Source organism: Apus apus, chromosome 1 (genome assembly GCF_020740795.1).
Source record: "Apus apus isolate bApuApu2 chromosome 1, bApuApu2.pri.cur, whole genome shotgun sequence".
Classification (NCBI taxonomy): domain Eukaryota; kingdom Metazoa; phylum Chordata; class Aves; order Apodiformes; family Apodidae; genus Apus; species Apus apus.
In genome coordinates, this window is record NC_067282.1 from 182,185,528 (window position 1) to 182,202,527 (window position 17,000).

Here is a 17,000-nt window from a genome sequence, read left to right on the forward strand (position 1 = left end):
AGATACTGATGGCTTATTACAATTATTATTTAATTAAAAACTTTGAGGTGTTGGAAGAAAGCAACAAGAATTATTTTTTATTTCATATCATACTCTTAAAGGGTATGTTCAAGGAATGCTCAATGCAAAATTAGCTTTAATGCATCACCTTTACAGCATTATGAATAATGCTACATTATTAAACCTGAATCAATTGGGAAAATACAGTTTTGCACTCTTGCCACTGGAAAAGTTTTTGCATGTTATTTAGCTGTTGTGATGAACACAGACATCCAAGTTATCATTTTGTTTTGCTCTAGTCTTACATTTCATTTTGCAGACAGGATCAAGTTCTAACAAGCACTGAAAGGAATGTGGTTAAACTCCCTTTCACTATTTTATTTTATTTTTTTTAAATACTATAGAAAGATGTGAATGAACTTCTGATTTGTAATCTTTTCCAGTGATAGACAACACAGTAAAGCTAGGAATCATACCCTCCTTAGGTATAAAGGCTTTGTATCCAAAATTCTATCATGAAACTTTTCAGTTAGGCTGACATTCCAAGAGCACATCAGAACAGCACAGGTCATCCATGCTACCAAATATAACCACCAGTCTTATAGAACCCCTTGCCTTGTGTGGCTGTGGTGTGAGTACACAGGAAAATAATGAAATACTTCTGAGAGAAGTGTTAAAGGAGGTAGGGCCAAAACAGAAAACACAAAGGTAACAGAAATGCACATTCAAGATATTCTTCAGGTATGGTTTTAATTTCAGTCATTGCTAAATTGTTTCTCAGTCTCATTTATTGTTAGGCAAATGTCAGCTAAAAGAATAATCACTAAGATCAGCTTAGCCTATCTGTTTGCTAGGCTCACCTAAATAACAGCTGCTTTCAGAAGCCCAGAAGACAATTGAAATGAAGGACTGCTAACCAAGGGCATAGCCATGAGCTGAACCAGTCTGTTTTCTGCAGTAGAGAAACTTAGAGTAACTAGATGCTTGAGAAGGTTATTATTAATAAATGTAACAAAAAAAAAAAAAAGACCTTGCTTGAAGCTTGTCTGAATTTTTCAATACATCATTATTTTTGTTTTTATGGAAAAAAAATAAAATAGCCCTGAAACAAAGACTTTGCAAGCAATCTCAAGGCTTGTATTTCTGTGGGAAAATAAACTGTGTCCAGTTCTTCATTACAAGTTGGAAAATATTTATTTCAGATTCTTTTTTTAATAGTTCAGTCTCTTAGATGCTAAACCCACATAGTGTTACATTATCCATAAAAATAAAATCCAAAGATCAGATACACAGGGTAACAGCTTTCAAGATTTTTCTACTTGTGTTTTGCTGTATCTGAAGAAATTTGTTGTACCTGCAAAGTCTTAAATTCCCAAGATGAATCAAAAGCTCTAGATTATTTAAAGAGAAAAATAAAAACTTAAGAGGATGAGTCTTAATGCTAGGGAAGAGCTTGCAAATCTAAGCCTTGATACTCTCACAACAAGTTACAGAATTAAACATGTTTTTTAAGTCTATGCTTAATTTTTTACTTTGGAGTCCTTTATTTTCATGTCTAGCTAGCTCATCATTTCTAATGTTAGTTTGGCAGCAGTGGTTATCCAACGATTAAAATAAACTTGCCAGTAAAAGACTATTTTTAAAATACATCACATACTTAATGCATATGTGAAGCCAAAATAGCTTCAAAATGGGATTTAAGGAAAACAGCAATGGACATTTGAGTACTACCTATCAGTCAGTTGCCCTGATTCTTAAGATGTTTCAATGTGCAGCACTTTACCTCGTTACCTTTTGTGTGCACCGGTGTTGGAAAGACATGCTGCTGAATTGGCACAAGCTACTATATACCTATTTTTAGTTAAATAAGCTGAAATATTCCATCCTTCTTTGAATCCTTGACGGTTTTGAATTTTTTTCTCTTTACAGGTAACATTTTTTATGTCAGCTCGGTTTTCTGCTAACTCTATTGTTTTGGTTGTTTGTCTTTGCTAAACCGACAACAGCAATCTTCTTTAATCTGCAGCTTTTAAAATGTATTTCCCATAATTACTTGCTCTATAGTATTCTTTCTTGCAGTATTTGCTCTGTAATTTGCAATGGATTTCTAGCCACTTAAGAGTGATATGCAATACCATAGTAGTTCTTTATGATACTATTTTAATTCTATCCCTCATGGATAACTAATACCTGCAGCAGCTGCATGTCTTCCTTCAGGAACACTTTTTGAAAAACATGTACCTGTAAGTATGTCAAAGGGGAAAACGCATCAAAACATTCTGGTTGTCTAACACAAAAATCCATGTAGTTTGGAAAGACACTAAGACAAACTGGTTCAACTCCCAGTTAGGAATAAAAATGAGAAGTGTTAGGAAGTCTAAGAAAGCTCCTAAGAGAGAGGGGTTCAACCTGGCTAAATCCAGCTACTGTCCACCACCGCTTACCTACCTCTGGAGGAGCAAAGTTCATTGTGTGCCTTATTACTTGGCATGAAAGCTCTTAGACAACCTAATACCTGTTCCTGGAAGGAGAATGCTTATTTCCTACCTACCTTATTTCCTACAGGCAGTCTTTACTGCCTGGTAGTTCATTCAGATCAGCAGCATTTAAGTCCCAGAAAGTTAGTTGTGCTCAAAACTAACAGGTAACTTCTGAGCTATTGATGGTCTTTTCTTTTTCCCTGCATCTCTTTATAAGGATGTTTGAGGGGATCATGGATAAGGGACTGGTCTAGGGAAGCCATCTCCTTGCCCAGTGGGAAGAGGAATTTTCTTCCTCCTGCCACTGGGTTTCTGCATTCCCCAAGAGCTGCTTGAATGTTACAGAGGACTGTTGCTGGGTAGAAACAAAACCAAGGGTGACAGTAAGGTTGTTTACTGTAGGCAAGTGCCATAATAATGAGTCGAGAGCTAGGCTTTTGCTTGACTGCTTTCCTCTGGCTTTTCCTCCTGGCAGCATGGGGCCTAGCTCTAACAGAGGGACAGAGAATGCCCTAATTTTCAGACCATGGAATGCCATGAATTCAGGTATTCTGGAGGGATCCTCTTTAGACTGGGGGAGCACAGACCCACCAGTCAAGTCATATTGCTTTCTGAACATTTTCGTTAATAATTAGGCCAGTGCACTGAAGGTAGGTATCACTGCTATCACAGAGCTCCATTAAAATGCCTCAGAAGAGCAGGAGTACAATATAAGGTGAGTGGCAGATAGGTGACATCCGCAATCTGAATCATTCTTTAAGTTTTTCTAAATTCCCTACAGGGTCAGAGGGAATCACTGAAATTAAGTATAGAGGGTTCAGCTACCATGGATTTTATGTCATTTTTTTAATGGCATGGATTCAGAACCTTGGGGAAGCAAGTTCCCATCAAGCCATGGAACAACACAATTGGCTAAGAATGAACTGAAATGCCTATCCTGCAATACACATAATGAGCAAACTATTCTGTGATTGTAAGAAGTCAAATTGGGTAACCTATCTTGGTGAAAAGGTAGTCACATTTTGCTGGAGAGAAAGCTTTTTATGCTGTTTTATGTGTAGGATGCCCCTGCAAACAAGCAAAAAGCCATGACACAATGAAGAATTGTTTCTAGATAGCTATTGTTCTTTGGGCATCACTTTATCTTAGTTTTCCACATTCTTCTACCTTCCTTTCCTTTAAGACAGGGAAGATTAAAGTCTCACAGCTCTCATGGTTTGGCTAAACTCTGTGGCTAGTTGCAATCTAGATGTTCTTTGCTGTTTGCAGTGCAGAAGGTATCAGTTTGATTAACATGCAGTTATTCTTGTAGATACATAGCTGAATAGAATGTGAAAAGCTCAGGCAACTGTTTGGACAACACAGGCTATAAATGGATGTCATTAGTACTGCACTAATAACTCAGTGCATTAGCAGAAAGAAGAGCATATAAGAAATACAGGACAGAAGTCTTTATCAGGGTACTTCTTTGTTTTCACTTTGCGATCATGTAGCACTGAAGTTGATCCCTCAGTTCCTAAAGTTGGTGTGTGAGAGTAATACAGCAAATAATGGATAAATCCAGACTACTTTTTCTCTAATTGATTATAAAAATACATGAATTTATTTTAAAAATTCTCCTGCACAGCTATGTAACTTTCCTCCATTCACTCAGTTTAGGATCAGTGAACAAATGGATCCTGATTCATGCGTTATTTGCCCAATTCCATTTTTATATTAAAGTTAGAATGTCATAAAATGTGGGATTAGTGCTGAGCATCAAATCAAACAAAACTATTTATTACAATACGCATTTCTCTTACAAGGCAGGCAGCAGGAAAAAAAGAACAAAATAAATTATTTTATAAGAAAGATTCTTCAAACAGCCACAGAGCTGTTGCATGCTCTCTGTGCAGCCCCTCTAACAGAAAAAATAGGGGGAAATGCACAGAGAAACTGACTCACTGGTGGATTCCTGTCCTGCTTTTTTTTCCATTTCATCACTTTAAAGCTCGTTGCTTACATAAGACTTATGCAGAAAAGCAGTACAGCTGTGGCTGGACTGTCACTGGGACAATGCTAATTCAGTAAATGGGAAATATGCTCTTTACAATGTGGTGACAGATGCAAGAAGCTCATTTAGGTAAAGATGTCAGTTAAACAAATTTTAATTCTGAAAAATTTAGTAGGGAAGTCTTCCTCATCTCTGAATTTACCAGTGTAACATATGCCTCCAGATCCGTAAATCAGATCCCTCCTAACATATCTTCCCCTAGTTCTATTTATTCTTTTTGCTTTCTTCACAGAGATTTTAGAAGTTCAGTTAAGGTCTCACAGTGTGAAACAATTAAGCAGTGTACAGTTACATGAGCATTAACAACTACAACATTTATTTTATGTACAAACTTGTCCATAGTGTGTGAATAGTCTGAGTTGTAATGTTGTCAAATTAATATGAACAGTCAGCAGCAAGACTGGGCTGTTACAACACACTCAGGGAACTATTATTTAGCATGTACATAATATTTTCATCCTCAAAGAGTTTCATGAGCAGCCACTCATTCATCTCTGACAGATGCATCAAAGTCAAGCAGGTAAATATTACTGTATCTGTTTCTAAACATGAAAGATAGAAAGGGTAGGGAAGTCAAGTGACTCACCCAAAGGCAATCAAAAAAAGAAAGTCAGTATCAGAGACATAATTATACTCCAAGCACACCTAATTATATCTAGACTGCATTTAGAGGAGGAGCCTGAGGCCACACAAGCCTAATTACTTGTGTCAGCATAGCAAACATAAGGTTGTGGTGACCTTTGGAAAAAGCCAGGGAAAGACATTTTGGATCACATTTTCCTGTAGTGCAGGACACCTGATCCAAACACCTCTGTAACTCCTTTCAGTAACATTTCCACCATTCCCTGCAATGTGATAAATGCCCATAGAATTATTCTGAGATCCCTGAACACCTCTGCCCTATCATTGAGTGGGATTTGTTGACAAAATAAAAACTCCTACTGTCAGCAGTATGGGTTCATGAGATCAGTTAATGATAGAGATCGAGCTGGGCTGGACCTGATAGTTTCCTATCCTGAAAGAATCAGGTGGGTGTTGATTTGACCATAGGACTCCATTTTCCCATCCTTACTCCTTTTATCCCTGTTGCTTCCATCATGTGGAATCTCTTTCAGTCTTTCTTTGAAGCTTACTTTTGTCTACCCCACAGAAAAAAAATATATCCTTTGTTCATGCCCATGTGAAATGTAGCTTTGACTGTTCCCTATTGACTGGTGCCTCATGATGACAGAATTAATCTGATCCTCTTAACACTATCATTGTGTCTTATCTCTAGTCCTTATTAGCTTCATCCCACAAACTCTTCTTAGAAGTCCTACATTCTCCATAGTCCCTCTGCACAGCAGCACAGTTCTACTTAATATCTTACAAAATTTGTGAAACAATTTTTTGAACTTTTTCTATGCCTTTTAACTCCAAACACATCTGTGCAGTTCATGTTGCCTCCCTCTCCCTTCTACATCTGCTCTTCTACAGAGCAGCTAAACAAACTTTTGGTTTCTCCTTTCCATCTCTTGTTCCTTTCTCCCAAGCCCTCTGCACTCCAGCAAAACTCCCATCTCAGCACTCTTTCCCTGCTCAACAAAAGCTGAATTCACCAAGGATATTAGCATAATTGAGCAACTCAGGTGACTGCAACCAGGTGAAGGTTTGGGGTTTTGGAAAATAAGTTATGCTGTTCTCTTTTGCTTTAACTACAGTCTGTCCTTCTCCACCCATACAGGATCAATTCCTCGATGACTTATATCTTTGGTTTTTTACATCTATCAAACAACATAAATCAGACTGAAGAAGTTATAGGGCAAAGCGCTTGCCTTACTTCTATTCATTTCTCTAGCCCAGTGATTAACTACTCAAATTCACAGTTCTTTATAATTCTATTCCTTGTAATTTACCATTCAAAGGTGGTAAAGCCTGGAGGATTCAGTGAACTAAGAGACAATCTCCTTGTCTTAGTGGACAAACATCCAGAGCTCAGACAAATCCTTTCCTACAAAAAAGAAGGCAAGAATTGCCAAGCTGTGCCAGCTTACATTTTCACATAAAAACATAAGATTTCAGGGGCTATTTCTTCTCTATTTCTGCCCCTGTGGCCAGCACATGGCCAGCATTGTGTGGCCAGCACATGGACAATGGTGCAAAAATATGCAGTCAACCTCTGTATCTGTTAGCAAGCCCATTTTAATTGATTCATACTGGCGACTTTGTGAAAAAAATGATAAAGAATCAAGCTTAAAGGATTGAATTCCCCAGCCTTCAAAAGCATTCCTGGGTTTTGTTTGTTCTTCCTTTATTGTGTTTCTTTCTCTTCCTTAGTTAATGAAGAATAGTGCAGCCTGGAAAGCTGAGCTTATCTCTGCTTTCAATGAAGAAACTTTGTCAGTAGAATTTGTTGATGAGTGAAAAAAGTGAGCCCACAGAGACCCACTGGTGGGATCCTTTTCTGAGATGAATCTTTTCTGTTTGCAGATATTTCCAACAGTTAAAGTAATTCACTACCAAAAGCCAGTCTGAATGATTGTAAAACACTTTTCAGCCCTGCAGAAATACACAGGAGAGAGTATCTCCAGGACTGTAAACAAATGTATCACTCAGCTTCAAAGGAACTAAGAGCTTTGTGCCAGGTGAAGACACAATCCTGTAGGAAATTGCCATCATGCCAGTGTTCAGTTCCTGTCGCGTATCTGGCTTTAGCCGATCTGGATCAAAAAGGGTCCCCATCCCAGCTGTTTCTCACTGTCTTCTCTGAAGGTTATCCCCCTGCTCCCCATGTTCCCCCTCCAATATGTGTACATAATTGTTCCTTAACCCAGTTCAATCAAAATGAGACAGGTTAGGAATAAAACCCTACTCTTTGAAGTGTGTGAGTTAACTTGGATCATTTTGACTGAACTGGGTCAGGGGGTGATTACACGTGCAGTTATACCAGCTGAGTGAAAAGGAAGAGGGACAATCTGTTTGCTTGGCTTAGTAGCAGCCAGAACAAGCCATAAGACTGCAGCATTATATGAACAGTACACATAGATCACCTTTGGATAGTAGAAATTGGTGTGTGGTCTGAGAGATGTTTCAATGTACACAGCCACCTTCTTTTTGATGAGGTTTCTGCATACCTGAAATGCCCCAGCAAATTCTCCAAGACAGTAAAGGAGTGGGTAAGTGAGAATTTTAGATCTGCCAGCACACCAGTGTCTTGGGAAGTTCTGCCACACATGCTAAATTATAGCAAAACCCTGCCACCAAAATGGTTTAGAACAGTGCTGGGGGAGATTCAGAGCAAAAGCTAACGCGCATGTCTTTTGAAATCAGCCTGATAGTTTCATTCTGGCAGAAAAAAGCAACCTCCTTTTACCTGCTTTGAAGAGGAGAAAGGACTTACCATCAACATCAGCATGCAAATATTACTGTGTCCTGTCTGACAGATGTAACTGTTCTTCAAGTGAGGAGAGTTAATGTAGACATTTAGGTTAAACAGAAAGCACAGTTTTTGTCAGCAGCTCATTTTATATAACAAGCTTGTACTTTGCCTGACCTTTTACTGAGCAGAAAGAAAAACCATTGTAGGCCGTGTGTGGCCTTGGATGTGTACCTTCTGGATGCACAGAAAACTAGCCTTTTCCAGAGCTGGAGCTAATATTATTGCTCTGAAGTTTACTTCCTTTTTGAAAGGAAAAAAAAAAAAAAGAAGAAGAAAAAGAAAGAAAGAAAGGAAAGAAAGGAAAGAAAGGAAAGAAAGGAAAGAAAGGAAGAAAGGAAGAAAGGAAGAAAGGAAGAAAGGAAGAAAGGAAGAAAGGAAGAAAGGAAGAAAGGAAGAAAGAAAGAAAGAAAGAAAGAAAGAAAGAAAGAAAGAAAGAAAGAAAGAAAGAAAGAAAGAAAGAAAGAAAGAAAGAAAGAAAGAAAGAAAGAAAGAAAGAAAGAAAGAAAAGAAAGAAAGAAAGAAAGAAAGAAAGAAAGAAAGAAAGAAAGAAAGAAAGAAAGAAAGAAAGAAAGAAAGAAAGAAAGAAAGAAAGAAAGAAAGAAAGAAAGAAAGAGAGAGAAAGAAAAAGAAAGTTAGTTTACTGAGTTTGTTTGGTCTGTTAGGAACATTCTTCAAAACTCCTCTTTTTCAGTTCTCTATTATCCAGGTACTGATAGTAATACAGGAAACAATGTCCCAAATAAACTGACATTCTGGGACCCACTTGGGTGACAACAATAATGGAGCCCAGATGGGGTAGTGGTCTTGCTTCACATAAATCATCCTGGTGCCTGCTTCTCATCAGACTCAGGGCGGGAAACCATCTTGGTTTACAGACAACTTCACCTGGATTCAGCACTATCATGCACTCTGGAAAAGGTCCCTGTGTCCCCAGTTCAGTGACTTCCTGGCCATACAACACTAGTTTAGTCATTTAACTGATCTGTTTCTCCTGTGTAAAACAATCTGAAGAACATCATGGTCTCAAGTGAATCAGGAGACTGGACTAGAGGCCCAGAAAACATGAATAAACATTAAGAGCAGCTGCCAGTTAGTGCTATTTGCAAATCTTGCTCAAGAGCTTTGGTTCCCAATCCCTCTCAAATTCAGCACCCCTTCAGAGACAAGGGTTAACCCCAGCTGATGGCAGCTGACACAGGTACTCTCAGCCAGGAGCTGTGGAGTGTGACGAGCAGACATGCTGAATGCTGTACAGACCCATGCAGTGGGTTGTTAATCTTTCCTGCAGGAAAAGGGTGGACAGCTGGAGGCAGTAACCTCTTTTGCCATTATAAGTAAATCCATCAGAGACTGTGAATCAGAGCCCTCATTATTTTCCACATGAGTGTTCCCCATTTATGCTCTGATGAAATGATGCATTTAACAGAAAACAAAATGAAGTGCTGAAACCCTTAAACTCTTTAATAACAGGAGACACTGCAAGCTTTTGTCATTAATCTGCCATAATTAAGAGCTGCTGTTAATGACTTTCAAAATACAGAATATTGTTTATTATATTATTACTAGAATATGATTAGTGGAAATGTTAGCACCAAGTGGTATGATGGTATGCAGAATCTCATCTACACCGTATCTTGTGCTCCTGCCTTTGTTGTGAATTCATGTATTAATTATACAAAAGTAAACTTAAAACAATACAGTCTGGTATTAAAGTTTAATTTCCAGAATGTTGGTTTTTTTCCCCTAAAAAAACCCTTTTCAAAATATAGGAAGTGTGAGGGGAAAATCACCTCTTTAACGAAAACCAAAAAAAAAGTCTCATTTTGCCTCCAAATTGAGATGCAGTAAAATTTCAAAGTTAATCACAAAAAAAACCCAGCTTTGGAGTTTCAGCTTGTGCTTGAACCCAGAGAAGAAAAGGCATAAGAAAATGTAATATATTCACATGGAAAGAGGAAACTACTTTCAGTTTACCTTATTTTAGGCCACAAAATCTGCACAGACCTGGCTATCTTTATCATTATATGCAATATTTGTAGAATTTATACAGGTTGAAGCAGCACTACATGTGTAGGTGTGTGTCTGTGTAGATACATATTTTATATATGTATTAGGCATATTTACATAGGCATATGTATTTAGACAGGTAAGAACAACAATCTAATAAAGAAAAGCAGTATTAACTTTTAAATAGAGATACTTAAATAATGCATGCAAGAATGACAACAAAAGATAAGATCTCTCTTTTGCACAGCAGAACCTGTTAGATTTAACAGGCAAATACAAAGCCAATCCTGATTTGAACAGAGATAAAAAATAGACAAAGATTATTTTTAATTCCAGTATGGAAGAGAATGCCAGCCTCCCCCCCTCCAGTACTTTTCATGTTTTCCAGACAGAAAACAACAAAAAATGTTTAAACAAAAATGAAATGTTCAACTCCCACATGAGGTATGGTACTGAAAAGCCCAGAAAACTGATAGTCCCTTGTTTTTCCTCACCAGCAGAAGCCATGCTGATGGCTCCTTTTGGAGCCAGAGTATTCAGACTCGGTGCCATTCCAACAACTTGGCTGAAACAGAAGGAATGGAGGGACAAGGGAGAGGTAGGGAGCACACTGAAGCTTCCCAGCTTTCTTCTAAGTCTGCCTGTGGGTTCCCAAGTGGAGGACTTCTCAGCTCTATTTTGCTACTGGATAGAAGCAAAATTGGCCAGAGCCTGCCAGGCTGAGAGCTGTGATTTTAGTTTTCTGAGATGGAAATAATGCCGACTATGTAAAAGCATGAAAATCTTTGACAACCCTATGTACAACCTGCTTTTTGGATGTGTCACAAGAAACAAAATGGTAAGAGGAGAGGAAACAAAGTGGACACATTCTCATGGCTATTCTAAATTGTGCACATCCTGATGGTTCCTTTCAAGATGATATTTTAATGGCAAATTTGATTTTCTTCTTGCAGAGTGGGTGTAGCATTAGGCATGCAAACTTCTATTTTATTGCAAGATCTGTTTCATTCTCCAAGAAAACGAGAGCACTCGCAACTAATCACCATGTAAATCACATTCAAACACAGAATGTGGCAGCCACAGTGAAATTCTGGGAGATAGTTATTTATCATTTTTATTTATGAAAGGCTTTGGTATTCTTGGTGCTGTACAAAACAGAAAAAGCCAGGACCAGTCTCTCTCCTATGCAGTCTACAATCTATGGCTTATGCTGCACAATTTAGGAGTGGCTTGAGCTTAGAGCAGTGGAAAACTGTATAATTTCCTGGAGTGGGAGCGTGCCAGCTGCTGCCCTCCTTGCAAAGATAAAGCTTGCACATCTGGTGTGCTAAGCCAGCTTTGCTCTTTCCTTTGGGTCAGTGACCATCCCCAGGGATCCAATAAAAATGTAGGATACAACAGACCTTTGAGAGAGGAGCAAAGCCATCTCAAGGCACAGACTGCAGACAGTTGTCTAGAGCAGCAGACTGTGAGCCTTGCGAAATGGCTAAGATTTTGTCTACTGTGTGCAGAGCAGTCTAGAGCTGCTGGTACTGTTGCTGAGAAAGGGGTCAAGGTGAGTGGAGCAATAGTTACTGCAATGTGGGAGCAACTCCATTCCAACCCTTTTTCCAAATCTCCTATTACTCCAGCAGGAGTTACCTGTTCCTAGTCGTACCACCTTTTGATCAGCAGAACTTTAGATTTTCTAAATAGGACACTACTCTGTATGCCTGCACAATTTATGCAGTGCTCTAGACAGCCCCATGCTAGGGCTGAATAAATTAATATATTTAAGTAGTACAGTGCACTGTCTTGTAGAGATATTAGCTTGGCTCTCAGAAGCATAAATTAATAGTTCTCTTCCAGGACAAGTTTTGATGATGCATCATTTTGACGTGGCTATAACCCTTGCAAGTTTTGAGCCAGTTCATTTATGGCTTGGATATGTTACATTGCTGCACTGCCTGCCGTGGATTTATCCTTTGTGATCTCGCTGCCCTCACAGCCGTTGTAGCTGAGTAATGACCCACCCCAGGCAGGTCCTAAATTTGCTAGGACAGCTCAGGCACTGAATATACTGAGTAAGCAGATGGTGTACCCAACTCCAAGTGGTTTAGATGTCATTTTATGATTAAAAACTGCATAGTGAGCATAATTCTTACAACAGGCATTTATAAAACATAGACATTTATAAAACTGTATCTAAGGGGAACAGATAATACATGTGGGTGGCCATTAGGCAGGAGTTCAACCATAGGTATCCTTGGAGAGTGTGGGAAGACGAGACTGAGAGACCATGTGGCGCTTGGAAGTGGCATCAGGCAGTGAAAGTGAAGGCGGCTAAGGAGAACTGGCAAACAGAGTGAGGAGCTTGCAGAGCCTTCAGGACAGATTTGGATGTGAGTAGAAAGGCTCAAGTAAATTATTGTGGGAATTTGGATCTTTCAAGAAGGGAGAGAGTAGATCTGCTCCTGATGGGGTTGCTGCTACAACTTGCCCACTCTACTCCAATAGAGGTCATTCAGTGAGACACTTCCAGGTTTTCTCTGATGGGGAGGAAAAAAAAAAAAAGAAAAAAAAAAAAAGAATATTACTTTTCCCTAAAACGTGGAATGTTACACCATTTAAAATCAATTTTTACTAATAAATAGTTTCATGAAGGGAGAAGAAAGAGACTTGTTATGTGTATTCAGTACAGTTGCTGTTGTTTCTGTTCTTCTGACTGGAGATAGTGAGGAGTAAAGACAGAAAAACAGGGTTCTTCCACACTCCTCCCATCCTTGCTCATGTTCCCAGTCGTACAGTGGGGAAGTGTAGCAACCCCCTGCGTGTGCTCACTGCCTCCTCTTCTGCTCAACGCCTGGAGCAAGCCATCAGCCTTACACATGGCTCTCTCTCTCTCCGGTGGCACAGGGGAAATTGTGAACAAAGAAGATCAAGTCCCCAGTTAATCCATTTGAAAGTAAGAGATCATCTGTTACTAGTGTTATAACTGATGTGTACTGGCTGCATGGGCAACTGACTATTTCTTCCCTGTAGCAACAGAGTGCATGGGAGAATACATACTTTTGTCATACTCTTTCAGTCCTGCAGATGCAGCTATCTAATCCATGGTATCTCTTGCACAGAGTAAGTTGTTCTTGTTTTCCACAGAATTTGGAAACTTGGAATTCCACCTGAATTTATCCTTATTTAATTGAAAACCCCACTATTTATTCAGGTGCTGTCTCAGAGGGGAACTGGATAAGCAGTAATGGTTCACACTACATGTATATATAAGCACTGATGTGTATTTGGGTTCTCTGCATAAAATTTTCCTTCCTTTACAGAAAGCCATGGTAAATGCAAACAATAAAGCCCCATGTTTCTCTCCCGGTGAGGATATGCCAATTTACTAAACATAAAAAGACCCCTATGGCAGAGAGATGTTTGTCTCAGTTCCTACATCCTCCAAATGTGAACAAAGACTTCGAATATCTAAACTGAGGCATCCAGGAGCTCAGCTTTTTCTGAAAGTTTGGACTCACGTAGTTGTCCCTAAAACTGCCATTGCTTGAATCTCTTAGTACTTCAAAATGTTCTTATTCTTTCTTTTCTCTGCTTTCAAAATGTTTTGCCTAGATGTCCTCTGATATAGGTGTGCTTCAGGATCCTCTCCACACTGAGCACACCTAAAATAGATAGTATTCAGATGCATAGCTAGTATCACTGAATATGCCTGGGGCTGCCCAAAAGAGAATATCCCATTGGTCAGGCATTCATCCACAGATGTTCTATATTTGTCATACCCTGAGAGCATTCAAACCTACAGAGCCCAGCTGCCAAGAAAATAGTCATCAGACTGTGATCAGTTTTCATCCTTTTTAATTGAAGTTGGACTCACAATGAAGACAAAAATATAAATTTCAGGATGACAGAGGAAGGGGAAACAAATTCAGTAGCAGTTTGCTTCACATAATGCAATTCAATAAATCAGAGAAATAAGCAAGATTTTTAAGGAAGCTTGATGAAAATTTATTAATAAATGTAAAAAATCACAATACCATTAATTATTCAACTGTTGCCAAGATGCTGCTTTAGAGCAGCAGATATGCTGGCTACTATCATACATTTTTTTTCTCTTTCATCATACATACTACAGAAATTCACTACTGAAATTATTATTATAACATATGCTGATGAATGAGCACAAAACTATTAATGGCACATCATTTGCAGAGCACGTGTCCACTGGAGTATCTAGCAATCAATGCAAATTTTATAGTATACCCTATGTGCTTTGATTTTTCTCTGTTAGATGATTGGAAAATATTCATTAAGAGATTTCTCTAATGAGCTGTGTTCAAGCATAAAATAGGCCACTCCTTTTATAATTTAAGTGTGGTTTCTGGGATATAAATATCCTGCAGTTCCCTATAGGAACTGACTTCAAGTAGGGATTTTGTCTTAACACGAATTTCAGGATCTTTGAAGGGTCTTTGAAGTTTATAATTGGGTCTAAGCTGAAATGTGATGCCATTCACTCAAACACTGGAGTTTACGCTGCTTATGGCTGGTGGAAAATATAAGCTTTATTTTTTGAGATATTTCCCCAAAATTCTTTGACTACACACTTAGGCAGAAAGTTGGAAGAATATTTACATTGCAAAGGCAGCAGCACTTCCTGAGCCACTAGTCAGTTAATCCTGGATCCCACTCATACAATTACATCAACTTCAGTCTCTTTGTTTTCCATTAAGTTATTAAAGAGAGGGCTTTTTGTGCTTTTATTTCTTCTATTTTGATTTGCAAGGCACTGAGAATATTTAGGCACATAAACAGGCCATTTTTAAGATCTTACATAAAGGCCAAGTCATGAAAAACAACAGTGATTTCTCATCTACACAGGTGGAAAGTACGGAGTGAAAGAGCCCTCTGAAATACCAAACTGCATTGCTGTTATGCCTTTCTGAAGCCTGGTAAAAGTAGGAGCCTTTGCAACATGTCTTGAGAGAGAAACAGATCTGAACTGGCCTCCTTGGGGAAGTGAGCACAGCTGAGGACATCACTTGTCAGAAGTAGCATTTCCAAGCTGGATGAGCTCACTGTGATTTTCTTTCTCTTTCAGGGTTGTAGAGAGTCACAGACCAGGAGCAGTCTGCTTAAATGAAATTCAATATCTAGTTATGCAATGAAGTGAGGGGATTTAAACTTCTTTCCTTTGCCATTTCCTCTTTAGACATGAACGATTCATAGCTGATGTCAAATTGAAAACTCATGCTAGGTTCAAGCTCTACCACAGCTGTCCAGTTAGAGGCTGAGTTGCTGTATTCATCACTGCTTTGGCTTTCTCAAGTAGTGTAACGGAAAAGTGTCTTAGATAATTTAAAGAATGTAAAAGGTATTAGCAAAAAGTTCTTTTAATGTAAATTTCTAGAAATACATCTAACAAAGATTGATGACAAGGTTCACTCTGTCACTTACTACATGAAAGGAACATACAAGGGAAAATCAATTCAGAATTTATTTTAAATAGTATTTACACAGAGATCAGGGACGAAAAGTGTGAGGGAGGCCCTCCCTTTGAGTCACAAGGTTTAGAATGCATCCCTTGCTTTCTAATCTCCTCAGAGAGGAGACTAGGCATGGCTGAATCTAACCCTAGTCCCAGACTTGGTCAGTGTTTTATATCTAAGGGAATTAGATACAGGGGTTTCAGTGGTATTAATTTAACATGCTATTAGGAGTCTTATGCAACCTTGAGGTAGCAGCAATTTAAGAGGAGTGGTAGGTAGATCCATTGTCCACTGCAGCTACTGAGCCATCTAACACTGCTAGAGAGAGCCTGGTTTCAGTCTAACAACTGCTCTGGAGGAAAAAACATGGAAGGGCTCTGCTCCCACAGGACTGCTCTGACCATTAAGTTATATTTCCTCATGCCACATCTTCATTTGGCTTTGTGATCACTGGTCTCCTGGTGCACATTCATATCCTTCTTAAATATGGGAAGTATGAGTTCAAACGTCTTTTTAGCTCAAAAATCAGAGAGAGATTTCTTCTTTCCAAGACAAGTACCTGAGATGGTAGGCTTTATGGTAAAGGAGAATACTGCAGCCACAAAATTCAAGTCAGCCATGATCCTAGATAGCCATCCAAATGACATATAAGACAGAAAAAACCCCATATTTTTGTAATATATGCAAGTTATTAAGATGACTGAAGTCTAATATCAAGCTCAGAAACTTTTCTTTCTTCTTTTTCTTTGTCAAAAGACTCTGGGGATACTCCTGAGACTGAATATGAGATTACTGTCACATCATAATTTAATCACTTCTTCCATTTTCTTTCCTGGAAAGTCATCTTGGATGGTGTCCTCTGTGCTGAATGGTACCCAATCAAAATCTCATTAGCTCTCCTATCAAAACCAAATTCATTAAACTTCACAACCGAATTTAGGCAATTTTTCTTCAATGTAATCTGTATGATTAGGATAATTTTTCAGTTAATTTTCAGTGAGGAAAAATTCCAGGGTTGGGAGTGAGCAGCGATTTCTGCTCCTGTAAGTCACACTTGCTTTTTCATTGCCCCACTTTTATCACAAAGGTTCAAAGACATAGTTTTCAATTCCTATAACCTGGCAATCTACTTGCTGAGACACATGAACAAGTCAGGTAATTAAGCTAATCCTGACAGCTAAAAATCACCTGTGCCTTCAAACCTGAAATCAGTATGAAAGCTTGTTTCTCAGACCAGAATTCAAAGAGGCAAAACAGCTATTTTCGATTCAATAGCCAGCTTCATTTCCTTTTGAAGACATTTTTGATGATTTCTTTCTATTTTTCTCACATCACTGAAAACAAGCATGAATTCACTGCTCATACCTTAATAAAACTGACAGCTTTACTGTCTGACTAATCCGCAGCCATTTCCAAGATAACCAGCAATTTTTAAGATGTAGTTTGCTGCAATAAACACCACAGTGCTTCTTCTTCAGTTCTCATCACTCAGCCAGGTCTTTCCAGTTTCTGTTCAGTCCTGTGTGGGTTACCAACATCCACCATTCATTGTGAGAAATTCCCTG